This window comes from Saccostrea echinata, unplaced genomic scaffold, assembly GCF_033153115.1.
Source record: "Saccostrea echinata isolate AGI-Se365-2 ecotype Australia unplaced genomic scaffold, CSIRO_AGI_Sech_v1 ptg000012l, whole genome shotgun sequence".
NCBI lineage: Eukaryota > Metazoa > Mollusca > Bivalvia > Ostreida > Ostreidae > Saccostrea > Saccostrea echinata.
Window position 1 is genome coordinate 23,191,579 of NW_026889761.1, and position 11,766 is coordinate 23,203,344.

Here is an 11,766-nt window from a genome sequence, read left to right on the forward strand (position 1 = left end):
TTAAATGAAAAAAAAATGCATTAAAATATCTTAAAATTACTTCGTTATAGCCATAAATTTGTTATATATATATAGCCATGTTCGTCACATACAGCGATTTTCTATAGGTTTATATAAGGACTTTGCTGGACATGAATAAAAGTTTGCTATCTGTATCTATGTTTGTTAAATTTGAGTTTTGCTGTATATAGGAATTAGAATTTCAAGCATCTGCAATTAGCAGTTGCTGAGAACTGTGACGGAAATTCGTTATGGACAAAAACATGCATGCACAGACAGACAGACAAAAACGGTATTATACTGCCCTCTCATTCTGAAGGGACCTAGCCGGGGTATAATTATTTGGCTTATAAAAAATGTTTTGTTTGGTAATGAATTCTAGCATTCTTTTAATTTCAGCTATAGAAATAATGAAATAAAACTTTTGCACATTAATTCTATTTGAGTAATACAGTACATTTGTGTATCTCTATAAAACCCCCTTACTCCTTCACTTTCGGGAAACTGTGAGCTGTTAGTAAACAAATGCGATTGTGATGTCATTTTCTACATGCAGAAAAACGACAAAAAATCAAATGCCGAGAAATTAGTACAGTCAAGTTCAAGAATGCGATAAAAAAATATTAAATAACAATTACACTTGATCTATTGTATCTATCATATTTTATGTGAAATCAGCGAATACTTTTTCCTTTATCAGTGAGTGTTTATGCACTATTCCATGCGCTATTCCTCCGACATGTGCGTTAATAGCGAGCGCAGCGAGGCGGCGCAAAGCGCCGCTCACGTAGCGAGCTCCAAAGACAACGTGTACGAACGGAGGAAATTCGGGTTGAAATCTGCACATTGTTCAAAGAAATTTTTATCGTCCCATGTGAAAATATTCCATACTCCCAATAATCCTTTGCAGTGCATAGCAACATGGTGGCATAAGCAAAGCAACAACTTACTTGATAAAATTAATAAATAACGAATTAATTCAATTTCCATGTGCCGTAATTACCCACAAAACTATCGCTTGCATCCCTGGTAAACACGACTTTGTATGTGACGTCATATTTTTGTCACTTCAACGACTCGGGCATTTCCAATTTTGTCAGAAATATCCGAAAAGTTAGGAATTTCGATCCCAATGCATTGGGAGTCTGCAACGTTAGAGAATATGTACGTCAATAATGGTTTACAAAAAAAATTATGTACGATACTCACTAATCGCGCGATAAAAGCGTAATAAGCAATGTAAAACGACATTTGAGATGTGTTGAGTTTTAGAAAATGAACTGCGCTCGCAATAACGGTTTCACCGTCGGACATATTATGCTCATTTTTACATGTCAGTCATTTTTATGAAGGTTTTAGCCAAAGGATTATTATGACTTACCATATTGAATAGTTATACGGCTAAAAATATTTTATTTTTCGTCTCAAATTGCCCCAATATGCTACGTTGGATATAACAGTGTGACGTTCATACATATATGAGTCATCTATAGATATTGAAGGTCATCATGGTCATGTTGCACGTTTTTTAGTGTTGATGTAGCTGCAGAACTGTAGCTCTCCGAAAAAATATATATTGACAGACCGGAGACTGGTCGTCCATCCCAATTGTATCAGACCAGCGAGCTAGATTTTGCAGCTAGTGTTGATGTACATGTAAATAATCACTTTTTCGCCATCTTTTTTTTCTTAAACAGTATGTTTACCTGCTTGACCTTGAGCATGTTGAGGTGCCCTTTTCTTCCCTTTCTCAAATGTCTTGCATTTTCCCCAATAATTTCATCGATGTATGAATCCGATGGTTCTGGTGAATCGAAACTATTCCATGAGCATGATAAGGATCCATCCTCCTCACTAATTTCCGATACTTCGCCTGTCCGACACGTTTGGTGCTGTTTGGCGGGCTCGGAATATTCGCGATGCTGCTGCCTGATTTTGATTGGCTAATTTATAATTATGTATAGCGTGCGCGTAGAGGGAAAAATCATTTTATATTAGATAGGCCTATTTGATTTTTTTATTATTATTTCTCAAACTTTAAAAGGAAAGAAAATTAAAAAAAAAAGATTTTGATTTAAATTTTTTGGAAGGGCAGATAACTCTATTATAAAAAAAAAAAAAACAACAACTGAGCCTGAGGTGTAAATGATCATGACATATTGATGATTTTTTTCCTAATATTTAATTAGATATGTTAAGTAAATAAGATTTAAGTCGTCTTTAAGAATTTTAAATATATGAGCATTTATAGATAAATACAATAGTAAATAACAATTTATGATTATTAAGAGTGTAGCACAGTCCAATTTTTACAAAATTCGATATTTGCAAATACAGCAGCGATCTCAGTATAAAGTAAAATCTCTTTCGAATTAAATCTCTCTCTCTCTCTCTCTCTCTCTCTCTCTCATGATATTCTCCTGAATCAAACGTTATATAAAAAAGATTCAAATATCTTTATTCATTTGGTTCATAATAAAATTGTTAAAATTTCAGGGTGGGGCACCTGTTTTTAAAGTATGTTCTACCAATATTTTTGATGACAGTGGTCATATCGCCAGAATACTTGAATAAGTAGTAAGTCTTGCGTCATTCTCAAATTAATTTTTGTACGTTCAAAGATCTGATTGAATTAATATTTTATGCAATGCGTTAAGTAAAGGCTGAGAGAGAGAGAGAGAGAGAGAGAGAGAGAGAGAGAGAGAGAGAGATGATCCTTTGAAACTGGACAATTTTGGCTACTAAACGGGATCGAGTAGGTTTTAGAATAAACAGCATCAAAGTAAACAGAACAATTTGATCCAGTTTCATAATACATTTTTTTTTTTTCGACAAATCTAGATCTAGTACTACCGTACTAATAATATACATTGTCAATATTAAATTATTTCAGAGTTAATAAAAAGCCAAACAAAAGCGATATATATAGGATGCTTTAATGTAAATGTTTTTGTCTTTTTGCGATAATAAATATGTAAACAATATTTATTCTGTATAAAATAAAAAAAATTATTGACACATTATTTATCACATATATAAAATACCAAAAACATACTTAAACTTAAAGTATAAACGGATTTACTTTTACATGTCGATTTTCTTAAACGAAACGTATAATTTCTTCTATTAAACTATATTATTCTCGATGTTTTTTGCATTAAATCTGATTATACTTATTTGAAAAATGTAGTAAATTATATCACAATATATTTTATATATAATGTAACGTTATACATAAATTAAATTCAAAACAAGAAATTTAATTAAGTAAACAAATTTATTAAATTATATTAAACGCAACTTTTCATGCAGTGAAAGCCGCTTTTTTCCTTATATAGACCCCGGATTCTGAAAAGCCTTTTCAAAAAGCAGTTATTTGAAAAAAAAAATTGAAGTACCATACATGGAGATACATGTATGTGATCTGGATCACTTTAATACTCAGATTTCGTGTTTATATATCGGGTGTGTAGACCCTGGACGGTTTTTTTAAACCAAATTATGATACGGGTTCCCTGCCATAGACCAACATTGCGTACGATACTTTCTACACACAACGCAATGTAATTCTGGACCCCATAACTTTGTTTTCTAACTTGCATTGATTAAATTTTTCGATCAAATAGTAAAGAACATACCAACTTTTGGAATTCCGTTTTTCAACCTATAAGCATAACTTTTTTGTTCACTTTTAAATACAAGAAAGATTGTAGGAGTAGACTTGCACTACAGGGTATGTTATGCCTCGTACTGTAGCTAGAAACGTTATTTACTCTCATAGTCTACACAGAAATTGCTTCTTGTTTATTTGAATTTTAAATCATTTTGGTTTTGAGTGCATTTGCAATTTGAAGCTATAAATTGCTGCCAAAGCATTGATTTTCGTAGTGACTTGAATGGATGCACAACGATATTCTGAATAATAAGTCTCAGAATTTGTATGGTAGTATTAAAAATAAAATCTGAAAAAATGTAAGTCCGGCTCATTGCATGCTTTTAAGAGATATATAACCTTTGTTGCAATAAGTCTAATGTTTGTGTTTTGACTACAGAATAATAGCTAACTAATAACAAATATTGTATGGTAAACGTGATGACATCAGCTAGTCCATCGTCAACTTTCTTTATTTATGTAGCAATGTTCCATCAACACCGGTATGTCTCCCAACTGAGTCGATGCTCAAACGCATGCTGTAAATACGATCAATTTTTAAAACGAGGCAAGGTACTGACAAATAAGTTGATGTTACAAGGATTTCACTATTTCTGTTTAATATCAGTTTTTGGAAAATTCTACGTTCGTTATAATGACATTGTTTTATTTGAATCGTTGGGTCGTATTTGTTCTGACATAGTTCATACCATTTGTAAGGTCATTGCTTTCATACTTAATTTGACTACAGACTACTCCGTCTACTGCTCACTAAATAGAGCTCACAGCGGATGTGACGGCTCGACAGGGTTTGCTTACTGATCCTACACACCTGATCCCACCTGGTGTTTCCATGGATCCGTGTCTCTCTCTGTTCCCGATTCGTTTTGTTTCCCGAAATTATGAGATTAATCACTTTTCTTTATTTTCCACCTTAACATAATAGAGGAGTTGAACCATAAAAAGGAAAGTGATCTGATAATGGCATTTTTGAACCTTTTTGGCAAAAAAAAAAGGATTCTAAATACATGTACAGATGCAAGATATCGAGTTCATATTAGAATAATAGGTCTTATTAACAATACGTAATAATGAGTAATGTCTCAATTAGCAAGCCTTATACAAAATAAAGCAATAATACATATAACATGTATAGTACTTTTCTTTTGCGGAAGGTTTTTCAAGAAATCATTTTTATTTACTAATCAGTGATATAAGAAGGACATTTCACTCAAGGGAATGAATATCAGTATGTGTATCAAAAGAACTTTAATGGATGCAAACTTAGATAACATTTCATAAGAAATTGAAGGATAATTTGACCGTATACTTGAATAGTCTCAACAAGAAAACTGCTCCACTGAGTGATGTTCTCAAGTTTCATGACTTTACGTCCTATAATCGTAGAAAAGGGTGTTCTTTTGAGATATATGCTTTTAATTACGGTGTTCTTTTTGGTATTAAAGGTTATGAATATTGGTTAAAGCTTTTGTTTTTTTTCTCACTTATGTTTAATCAAGTTTAGAATTAGTAACCCTCTCATATACTTCTTATATTTGTTCTTTAAATTTCGTGGTAGCAGATACGAATCAGGAACAGAGCAAACACAGACCTCTAAAAACATCAGAGGTGGGATCAGGTGCCATTGGAGGAGTAAGCATCTCCTGCCGACCGGTGCTCCTTGTCATGATCAGGCAAAGGATAAAGATAACAAAAAGTGTTCAATCTTGATAAATCTTGTAAACAACACAAACCTTGAACAGGGCAAGAACACCGGCTACTGGAATTGTCTGAGCCCATTAGGATTAAGCACCACCGTGAACTAGTTGAATGGAGTAATTCGTAGAAAATTATGTATAAAAAGAATGGCTTGACTTTGATTATCTGTAATTATTCATATGCATGAAATGTATGGAGATAACGAACAGTGTTCAAGCTCAAAGTCCATTAAACAATACAAATTTTGGAGCAGAGCAAACGCAGACCTCTAAAACATTAGAGGTGGGATCAGGTGCCATGGAGGAGTGAGCATCCCCTGCCGACCGGTCACACCCGCCTTGTGCTCCTTGTCATGATCAGGAAATAACGGAAAAAATCGTCGACAATAGGGAAATTTACAATTCACTTTATCACAGCTAGATGCTCTTTTTAATTTAAAAATAAGAAATGAGAAGTGAATACTATTCACCTTTATATAAACGAATAAAAGACTATAAAAATTTGGATAATTTGAAAGTACACGTAATAACAGAATGATTCTTTTCTATAACTAGAGAGAAAATGGTGAAGTATCTCCCACTGGCATATTATTATACAATTTGTCTTGAATGATATACGTACTTTATCGGCTCGTTTAATTAGGAAAACTAAATTATAATACTTATTTATACTATATGGTCTTTTCTTTTGTGAGATCATCAAGAGAAAATATGCTTATTCATTAATGGGTATGTATTCAAAACACTTAATACCAGTACATACAAATTACACCTTTTCCTGACAGATGGGGGAGGATATTGATATATATCAAATGTTTAGAACTCGACAAAGGTGTAGTTATCTGTTAAATGAATGGAAACAAAGAAAAAAAACATAGAACCAATCAACTATTCAATCAAACAGTATTTTTCAAAACTTATTCAGTGCTAATGCAAACTAAAGAAGACAAGAAAAGATTAATTCAGACAGTTGTCGTGCAAGAGAGGAAGCATTTTCCCCTGTCAGTTTTAATGAAAATTAAGGTCTTTCTACGGTCACTGTACTTTTTTAGTCATTTTCTCGATGATTCATCTACCGGTATGCTTGAATTGACTCAATAAAGGAAATTAGATACTCTTGGGATATCTTCTACTGTTTTAAAAACACCAACGTATAAATGTTTTTGATCTCATTTGTTGAATACCTAGATCCAAAAATTGTTTATTTGTCTTCAATGTAAGAGGTGAATAAAACTAACAGTAATCAATATCCTAAATCCAAAAAAGAATGCAAACCACAAAGGGGAAAAACGGAAACCTGGAAATATCAGAGGTGGGATCAGTTGCTCGATTGCTTTGGAGGAGTAAGCATCCTCTGTTGATCTTTTACACCCGTCGTAAGCTCTCTGTATTGATCAGGTACATGTATAAAGAAGAGTGATTTTGAAAAAAAAAGACCTAACAATTGGTGGGAAACACGTCAGTCATAATGAGACTCAGTGATAGGTATTTTTTAAAAGGAACGTCATTATAACGACCAAAGAATTTATAAAATACTGACATTTATCAAGATAATTGAAGACATCCGTAACTTCAACTTATTTGTCAGTGATCTGCCTCGACTTAAAAGTTGATCGTTCTCAGAATATGCTCTGCGTACCGCATCCAATTCGGAGATTGGTGTATATTTGTTTAGTTACTTGTTTAGTTGTTTAGTTACTTTGTCGTATCCTTTCTATGATCCGGCCACAAAAACCATTATTTGAAATAGATTGAATCGATATTTGTACAAAGCACATGTTTTGTCAACAGACTCACTGGTTTTCAATAACATTTGAGGCAATCTATCTACATATCTAGAAATCAATGCACGAAAATAATCATAAAAGTAAATCTTGAGACAAAAAATCCTGTAATTTGTCAGTAAAAAAAAATTGAAAATGTTTTATTGAATACCCGACTGATTTTTAACAATTATTGAATTGACAAGCACAGATACAGTGTTATATATATAGTATAATGTTGAATAGTTCGGCAAATTGATAAATATGATCAGACAAGGATTTAATGAGTTTCTTTACCATTGCATGACCTTTTTACTTCCATGAAAAAAAGTGATGTGAGGGTTGTAATCTTAGAGCAATGTTTTATAGATAATGGTAATTGGTGTTGCATTTTTAAAGCGTTTATCGGAAAGAAAGCAATCAAAATCTTATTGGAACTTGACAAATGTGTCTAGGTCTTTGGGGCATTATTTGTAATGACCACTACAAGTTACAATGAATGACTGATTCGCAAAGACAGATTAGTTATCACTGACAATTCTAAGCACTAGGTGATCTTAAACTAGTTAACTCCAGTAATGAAGCCTGTATCAGAAAGTATGATTATTCGGCAGACTGCTGTTTCCGTCCTTCGTTACAGGCATCAAGCTGTCAAACTAATGGTGAACATGTCTATATACTTTTTAATTCTTTCAAGATTTAGGACCTACAAATTAGCCATGCAAAGTCTTCCAATCTGGAATATTGGGGGGGGGGTTCAATATCTTTTATAACTTTTTTTTCAATCACAATGTTTTTATTATGGCATAACAAATATCACCCTCAAGGTATTCCTAGTTTTACGTATATTTCTTTTTTCCCCTTTCATGCTAGAGGAAATATTTTTATGTTGTAATTGAAATAAATTCGAGAGATCAAAGCTTATTTTTGCCCAGCCTATGAAGTCATCAAAATCAGATCTTTTTATTTGAAAATGAACCATCTTTTCCCCAGATTATAGCTCTTGTAATTACTATTGTGCGTAAATCGCAAGACATATCATAAACGCAAATACTAAGGTCAGAGCACCGAATGAAAATTGGTTTTTGTTTGTTTGTTTTTTGCTGTTTAACGTCCCTCTCGAGACTTTTTCACTCATATGGAGACGCCACCACTTGCGGTTGGAGGGCTACAAATTTTGACTTATACTCGGCACTAAGGACCATTGAGCAATGAAGGATCTTTTTCGTGCCAGCACCTACTGCAACACGGGACCTCGGTTTCTACGGTCTCATCCTTAAAGGTCTCCGCGTCCCACAGTGGGATTCGAACCCTCGACGTAAGGATCATCTCCTTACTCCGCGACTCTAGAGCAGACGCTCTAACCACTGCACCAGAATGATACTTGCTATTTCGATTTCCATATGTCAATAAACTGGGATGGGAGCAACCATTTTTTTCACGGACAAATCTACATGTATCTGTATATATTTTTAGCCGTTTTTTAAACAAACAACAAATATAGTTTGTAATCTCCTAAATTTGTGCCCTTAGACTTAAATTGTGAATTATCGGATATGAAACGAAAAAATAAGGTATAATTAAGTCTGAGATAAAAAAAAAAAAAAACAACAACAAAAAACAAAAAACAAAACAAAACAAAACTGGTCGCTGAAAAGATATTTATAAAGCAAACATAATAATGTGGTGACATTCTTCTTCATTTTTAGTGAAAATCATTGAACGAAATGTTTAATCAACAAAAACTTGATTTAAATATATTTTTGTTATTTTTGCGACAATTGGCTCCATTCTATTTTTGTTGAACATAGTGTCATCAACACCTGTTACATGTTTTTATATCCAAGCAAAGCAAGATTTGTATCTTTTGACATGTGTATACATATATATGTTTATCAAATATTGACTGGACATTTTGAAGGTGGACAAGAAAATTTTTCCCTTTCTAATTACTTTGATATTAAATCATGACCAAGTGTCAACTCCAGGGCAAATCGCGTGAATTTGTTTGAATAATTTATACAAAAAATGTGTTATTCGAAACAAATAGGATTTTTTTAATTAACTCGGAAGACGCCTATATTCACAAATCTATAAATTGTAAATTAGATGAGATGACAGCTTTAACAGGAAGAAGAGCAATGTCACTCGAAAAATGCTAGAAAATAAAATCTATTCTCAAAGGCAAAAGAATGACTAACTAGAGTGCCAAGAACCATTTATTCAAATTGTGTTGCTACGTCGTGTTTTTTGTTGTTTTTTTTTAAACTACTTTTTAAGTGTTCGTGCAAATTATAATTTTAAAGAAATCGAAATTGTGAAAATAATTTTGACTTTTAAACATTTGATGATTAGAATTTTAGCCGTGAGTGACTCGTTTTAACATTTCTGAAAACAACTTCAAAACATACTTAGGTTTTTGTGCTTGGAGATGCGAATGAAAGATAAGTGATTAGAACTTGCGACTGAAATGTCTACTTTACAATACAACAGAGAATAGTCGGAGCAAAAATAGACAGAATTTACATTATAAAACCCTCGATCGACGTAAAAAATGTTAATTACTCAATTGAGGATCGTCTCCTATCAGGAGGTTACATCGTTAAATCCAGTGTATTTTTTCTAAAACAGAAATAAGACTGATTTAAGTTCAAACAAAGAATAAAAAGAAAAATCAAATTGTAAATGTAATAATGTAAAACTTCACCAAGGAAGGTATTGCAATCATTTTAGCAATTTGACGAAAAAAAAATTGAAGTAAAATCACACTATATTTGAACATGTTTCACTGTGTTTTAGTAATGGTAGTAAGATTAACATTCTTGGTAATTCTTGCTTCAGCTAGTGTACTTTATCTGTGAAGTTAAAAAAGTAAGATCGATGGATTTCTTTCATTAATTTAAATAATAGCTGATAAATGGTAAATAAATTACAAAGTTCTCATGAAATATTTAAACCAATCCATCTACCAACATTTAAATAAGAAAATATACACTGTATATTTTTTGTAAAAAAAAAAAAAACTGGTTTGAAACATCCTTTGCATTTGATGATATCTGATAAAATTATCAGATTTGGATTCCACGCAGGAAATGTTTCCCAATCCTCATGAAAGCTACCTCAATTATTAGAATATCTCCATATGATTACTTGCTGTATTGCTTCATGATAAGGTTACTTATAGAATAAAAAAGCCCAATCTGTGTACAATTACCAACTCTTTATTTCGAATTCATTAATTAAACTTGTAAATATTTGACCGCTTGCTAAGGGCTAAAATAAGGTCTGACATTTCATCTCATTTGTGATAGCTATTATAACTATGATATGATAACGTTAATTTTATTAGTCCACATGGTTAACAATTTTTTCGTTTATACTTCTAATTTCATATCTGGATGAGAGAGAGAGAGAGAGAGAGAGTTTTGGGGAGAAAATATTAAAAATTGTTCCAATTTACATGGTTGGAAAATAGAATTTATAACATCATTTTCTTTGAATATCAGGACAATGAATACAATCAAAAAGGAATTTTCTGGACAAATTTTTGTGGCTTTGTTCTATATGAAATATGAAGATAACGAACAGATTCAATCTCGAAACAATGAAACAGGAAGATTACGAACAGTGATCAATCTAAAAAAAATAAAAACAATACAAATCTGTGAACAGAGTATAAAACACAGATCCTGGAAATTCCACAGGTAGGATAGGGTACCTAGGAGAAGAAAACATCCCCTGTGACTGGTGGATAAGTATTGATCAATAGGACAGAATTTAATATTACGTAGTCAAATTTAGTTTAAAAAACAAAGGCCTAACAATTGGTATGAAAAAAAAACTCGGTCAGAATACGATACAATGATAGGTTATATTTGCTAACACGGTCATGATAACGACCATCCGTAGAATCTACATAATACTGACTTTAAACGAGGTTGGTTGAGATCCCCGTGACATCAATTTATCTGTCAATAGTCTACGTTGGTTTAAAAATTGATCATACTCAGGGCATGCTCTTTGGTATCGAATAAGCTGGGAGATGTAAACCCCACATGCAGAATATTACTACATAAATAAGGAAAGTTGACGATTGAAACGCTGAAGACATCTTGTTTGCCGTACAATTAAGTTGTCAGTTGGCCATTATTGTCCATAGTCAGTAGAACATCCAAATATGAAACAGATGTTCCAGACAATGTAGTATCTTTTATTTCGAGTTCACCAGGATATATGTCAAGTCAACATATAAATAGAAGTAACTATTTTTTATTGATAAAAGGTCGTCAATATATTATATATCTGAATGTGGAGTTTGGCGCCCGACTATTTGTTTTCCTCTTATGTTGAAGCTGTTGAATGAAATATGTGGAGATAACGAACAGTATTCGAGCTCAAATGTCCATTAAACATTACAAAATAGGAAACACGGACCTCTAAGACATCAGAGGTGGGATCAGGTGCCATGGAAGAGTGAATAAATTCTTCTACATAGGAATATAAGATCAGGTGGATAATCAAGGAGCACAATTTGGGCCCATCGAATCACAAGAGATTGTTGGAAGACCTGGTCTCCGAGGACTACAAAGATTGTGTCAGCGGGAAACAATTATTAGACTAACTGCGCATAATA